This window comes from Capsicum annuum, unplaced genomic scaffold, assembly GCF_002878395.1.
Source record: "Capsicum annuum cultivar UCD-10X-F1 unplaced genomic scaffold, UCD10Xv1.1 ctg81847, whole genome shotgun sequence".
NCBI lineage: Eukaryota > Viridiplantae > Streptophyta > Magnoliopsida > Solanales > Solanaceae > Capsicum > Capsicum annuum.
This window is the reverse complement of record NW_025892596.1, coordinates 84218-90214: the sequence shown is the minus strand read 5'-3', so window position 1 is coordinate 90214 and position 5997 is coordinate 84218. Positions and strand designations below refer to the sequence as shown.

Below are 5997 nucleotides of genomic sequence, written 5' to 3'. Positions count from 1 at the left end.
TCACCAACACATCATCAACTTCCACACATTCTTTGGACACCATCACCACCACTGTCACCGGCGTCACCACTTCTACCACTACCATCTGCTACACTCGCTACAGTATCTGTACTAACAACCATTCCACCATCACAGCTAACAGCGTCTCCAATGACCACCAGCACATCACCAACCATCATGCATACAGTTTTCCTTCACCACGATCAACACCTCCAACTACTAACATTAACCAACTTCACATCACAACCACCACCACCACTATCAATCGCATATATCATGATGGTTACTACAATGCCAACTATCTCTACTATCACAACTATCATCACCAACATTGCTAATCACTAACATCAATTAGTTTACTACAACCACCACCACCATTACAAACCATCTCCACTATCACTAATAAACATAAATGTTTCCTTTTTTAATCAAATAATAATTTAATTGCATTAAATTAAAAAAATTTCTAATATGTAATCATATTATATTCAGAAATAAATAAATTTTACACATTCAGATATTGAGAAACACCCAACCTTTATCATTTAGTTTTCAGATCTAGAGACAATATCTAAACCATTCAGATGTGCATTCAAAATGATTCAAATGTCTGAATATTAATAAAAACAAATGCAGTCTTAGCTGAAACAGAATGGTGTAGTTGTGTGATACTTTAAAGGAGTCCTTGGAAGTCAAAGAAACTACGTGAAAACATGGAAGTTTGATGATCACTTCTCAGAGTTGTTCTGCTCGAGAAACTATAAAAATTAAGGTAATATAACCATTAACAGCATTCAACGGAGAAGAAGTCAATTACAATTGTCCGTGAAGTAGCATTTAATACAGCTTGGCTAGATTGAAAGAATCATCTATATCTATACTATATGAAAAGCATGGAACCCCTAACTTAAAAGTTTACGACAATACCATTCCTATCAGCCTAAATACCTACTATCTAGTAAAAAAAAAAGAGGAAACTAATTGGCATAAAGAGAAATAACACAGATGTTTAATAGGAACAACCGGTCATTGTTCTTATCTCAACAAAATATGTGTTTTTTAAAAAAATAAAGCAAGCAGAGGGGTAACTCTCAAATCTCAATTCTATTCCTTAATGCACTAAAACAACAACAACAAAACCCAGTATATTCCCACATAGTAATGCACTAACTTCCTTTTTACCTAATGAATTGAACTTTTTAGTGAGGATCTAAATGATTTTCAGACTTTGTTTAACATATGATTCATTAAGATGTATTAACAGGTTGAATCTTTTAAAAAAACACTTAATGGGCTGATATATTAACCATTCAGATTCAGACCTTCATTAAGTGAAAGCAAATAAAAAGGGATTGTAGTGTAAAGTCTATAAATATGGCTTAGTGTAACAAATGTAGTTGACACAATTCAATACTCCTATTAGCAACCTATTTCACCTGTTTCTCCAGCTCATCTATAACATCTGTGAATATGTCTTTTGCTGCTGATCCTAAAGTATTTGATGAGACAGCTAGATATGCAGCAAAATCTTTAATCTGCAAGCACAAAATAAAGAAGGAAATTATTGGATGAAAAATTCAAAAAGACGAAAAGGGAACTCATGAAGGTAATCACTCACTGAACACAAGAAATAAAAACTAACTTTGATGCAATAATCATGCCAGTTAGTTTTTGCATTAAGTATTCCGGCAGCAACGCACTCTTCCATCAGTTTTCGGAACTCATCACGATTTTTACATTCAGCTTTCCTTAATTCTTCCTATTTGAATCAACGGTGTATGCCCAGTGAGAAAGAGATAAATCAAAGTCTCCAAACATAAATTTAATTTTAACCCCCGAGTCTAATAAGCAATATACCATCTGCAGTTTCCTTTGCTCCTCCTCTTCGCTCTTTAAATCATAACTTTAAAACTGAGGCGTACAAATAAGATGTTTGGAAAAAGTTATTTATGAAGTATTAGAAAAATGAGTAGTACTTGGAAAATCTCCAAGCAATCAATTTTCTCAAGGCGGGAGCATCTTTCATCAGTTTCCAAGCGGTCCTGAACTTTCTGCCACTGGCTACTGGCCTGAACAAAAGAAGTCAGCAACAATGGAACTATGGAAGTTCTATCTCCTGGAAATTGAAAAACATAATCTAGGAACTGATGCTAATTCCACTAGAACAAATACCTTAATAAAGTCACAGGATTTTAAAAATTCTAAGTACTCCACTCTATTGCGCTTCTGCTCCTCCAATGCCTTCGCATGCTCCTAATAAAATCCAATAAAAAGTAAAAAAAATAAAATTTCTCTATAAAGAAGACAATATTTACAAAGAGAATTTAACTACACTTGCATGAAAGTATTGAAAATCTTTTTCTATTTTACGACGGAGGGGGGAGTGGAAGAAGCATATCATAGTTTCAAGTTTCAAGAAAAATTACATACAATACATTGAAGTCTATTTAAATTGGAATTCAATGGTGAACAAATTTAAATGTTGTACCCTTGAGGAGCCATTAAAAATGTATTCAAAGAACACAAAATTTTAAGTTGAATATGTACAACATTCCTTCTTTCTACTCTTTAAGCAAAACAATAAAAGGGAACAAACTAAAAGACATCCTGCAAAGGAAAGGAATGGAATGACTGTTGTTAATCAAGTGGACCAGCGCCTAACTCAACTTCGAAAACTAGGTCAGGTGGTGAAGATTGTCCAAGATCATATAAGGAAACTACAGCACATACACCTTACTAGTGTGGGATTCTCATACATTAATCACACACCAAGACTAGAAATTTGTAGCATCAGTTAACCTAGGTTGGCTAACATGTAATAGTCTAACATCAAGATTGATCTGCCTCTAATACCATGTTTAAGAAATTGGACCTTGTTTCTATCTCAAATAAAAGGCTAACTCAATTTGTGAGGAGCCAAAGACCATATAAGGAAACTACAGCCCGCACACTTAGCTTTTAACATATAGAAGCTTAAAAGAAAGTTCTACACAAGGAGCTTCACCTTTTTCTCAAGTTCCTCCACATAATCTTCAAAAAGGTCCTCACGGTCTTTAGCTCACTCAACAGCTTTAAAACGTTCATCATATTAGAATATGGAGATTCCCTTACAGAATAATCAATAGCAAATAGTTAATGGATCCAATGGAATTTACACAAGTAATGGATCAACTTCAAGGTACCATAACACATACAAACAATGACAAAGATTAGAAAACAAGCAGCAGACAACTTAACATTCCAAGTGAAAGACAAACCTCCATCTTGACGATGGTGACAGCTTTTTGCAATCCTGTAAGATTGAGAACAACGGACATTGTTGTGAAAAATACCACTTATTCTTTTGAACAAATCAAATACCAGTCTCTAACATATCATGAATATTATGATAATATCTTTTTATTTTTGAAACTGGTTATGTGAATATCATGATATATCAAATGGAAGACACCACAAAAGAAAATTTCACTTACTTCTAACATTATCCTGAAATCTTCCCGAGCTTTTTTCTGTTTAACATGCCTCTCTTCAGCTTTAAATTTTTTCTTTTGGCTCAGATACTGGAACGGACACACAACTTCAAAATGATCACTATAGACCTTGGGTTTGTTTGGGATGAAGGAAAATGTTTTCCTAGAAAACAAGTTGGTTTCTTACTTGTTTTCTTATGTTTGGTTGTTGAAAGGAAAACATTTTTCAGAAAATGTTTTCTAGTGTTTGATTGGTGAATAAAAAAATATTTTTTCAAAAAATACATTTGAGAGTTGTATAAATATTTCAAATTAAGAGTGATATTGAAAGAGAGTTTTGGAAAATATTTTTCCTACTTTTTGAAGGGAATTCAGTTTCCTTAAATTTAAGGAAAATAAGTTGATTTGGAAAACATTTTTCAAAATATTTAAGTCAACCAAACATGAAACAATTGGATATCAAACACAATCTATATTTTTGCAATACGCTATGCTGAAACATTGAAGCAGTAATTAACCCATTCCAATTCCGACTTGGAGAGATACCTCATTAAAAGCTTTCTTCCGCTCACAAAGGAATTTTAGAGCACCATATCTCCGGTCATTAATTACTGCTCTCATGGCCTGATAAATACAATTCATGTCAAATGATCTCCCTCAATTGTTTGGTACACACAAAATAGTCAAGTAATAAACCTGATCCCACGTGCAATCAGACCCAATATATGCAGATTCCAAAAGAGTTTTGAATGCATTCTTTGGTTCCTAAATAAAATCAGATACTTAAAATAGAAATAAGACAAATTTTGAGAACATACATTAAACGGGCCAAAAAGCAATAATCGACTATACCGTTTTTCTCTCATAAACTAATGGTCCCAGCTTAACTGTTTTCTCCTCTAATGGAGTAGCACCTCCGATTTCAGTTATTGCAGCATCTTTCTTGACATTCTGCATTTTAGGCACAACATCAAGCACAAAGAACAAAAGCAAACCTCATTGGAATTTGGAGCATATTCTTCACCTGTTAGCAGTTGACTAACAACTGCACTATAAAATTGTTGGATCAACATCCAGCATAACAGCTACGAAAAGCTTTCTTGGTGTTTTAAACAGTAACCAGTAGTAATTAACTAATCGCATAAGTATTTCAGAAGGACAAAGTACCTCTCTATTCTCTGAAGAAAATCCATCACCATACACTACTGCATCTTGAGTTGTAGTAGTCTCAGCACTACAGAAAAATTGAATTCTAAATAAGAAGAAATACAAACCAGAGGCAAATTTATAACATATAAATATGAAAACATACACCGGTGGTGCGACAGAATTTCCCAAGGTTACTGCTATTCCAATTTTCTTGAATTAACAATAGCTGGCGAAGAAGGTTCTAAGGAATTCTTCATTTCGACTGTGTCAATCATCGAAGAAAAAACCTTACCAGATAAACTTGATGATTCTGAAGCCATAATAGTTGGTAAGTTAGCAACTGTTGATACAGTAATTGGGCTTGATTTAGCACCGTGTGCCAAAAATAATGAACCATCTGCACTCGGGGATGATGTTTTAATAACAGAAATGGATCCAAAATCAGAAGCGTACGAAATGGTGTCCTTTTCATGAGCCAACTGTGAATTTATAAATAATTGAACATTATGAGAATAGAGTATCTAAGAAAATAGAATATTGCCCCTTCTTAACATGCTAGAAACTGTGAATGCATAAAGATTTTATGAGAACTAGAGCATCCAAGAAAACAAAATATTGTCCCTTCTTATCATGCTATTTAAAGCACAGAACAATCCCTTCTTATCATGCTATTTAAAGCACGAAACAAACCTATATTGGATTTAAATCTAACATCACCTTGACTTCATCAGGCATTCTCCATTTGGACATTCTAGTAACCTTGTTGTAGTAATACGTACAGAAAATAAACAAAGCAATCAGCATTATGCACAAGTAACACACAAAAGTACCCACTATAGAAGAACAATTGGAAAGAGGCCAAGAAAATATATAAGTTACACACTTTCTTCCCCCAGGACTTGTAAATTCTCTCCAGTCAGTTAATGCGTCTGCCCTCTATCCCAATGAAAATAGCATGAAAACAGGTCAAGTCAAAAACCAGAATATAAACAGTACCCTGAGAGTAGAAATCAGTAACATCCAGCAGTACAATACTGGATGAAAGTGTTAGAATATGAATGACATAATGTCCCACATGGAAAAGGACTAGAATATACTGTGTAGAATATAACTACAAGTAGGGTGGAAACATTGCCAAGCTGCGGCCAAGCTACAGCTATCCAAGGGTGATCAACTGAACAATATTTGCCTGATAATCACATTTTAGGTCAAATTCTGTCGTTTCTGAGTATTTTTTAATGAACACCCTTGCCACAAAAAACAAGACTGAGTGTGACAGTAAGGGTGTTCAAATCCTGCACTGAGGTTCTAAGTTCCATACTCAACACAGCCCCCCCATAATTTTTTTTTCCATTTGGACACGTTTGAAACTCATAAA

At 34.2% G+C, this 5997-nt stretch overlaps 1 pseudogene; it reads right to left on the bottom strand.

The window, feature by feature from the left end:
* Positions 1 to 1362: 1362 nt before the first annotated feature.
* The window catches only part of LOC107847375, a 9449-nt pseudogene continuing 4814 nt past the window's right edge, over positions 1363 to 5997 (bottom strand).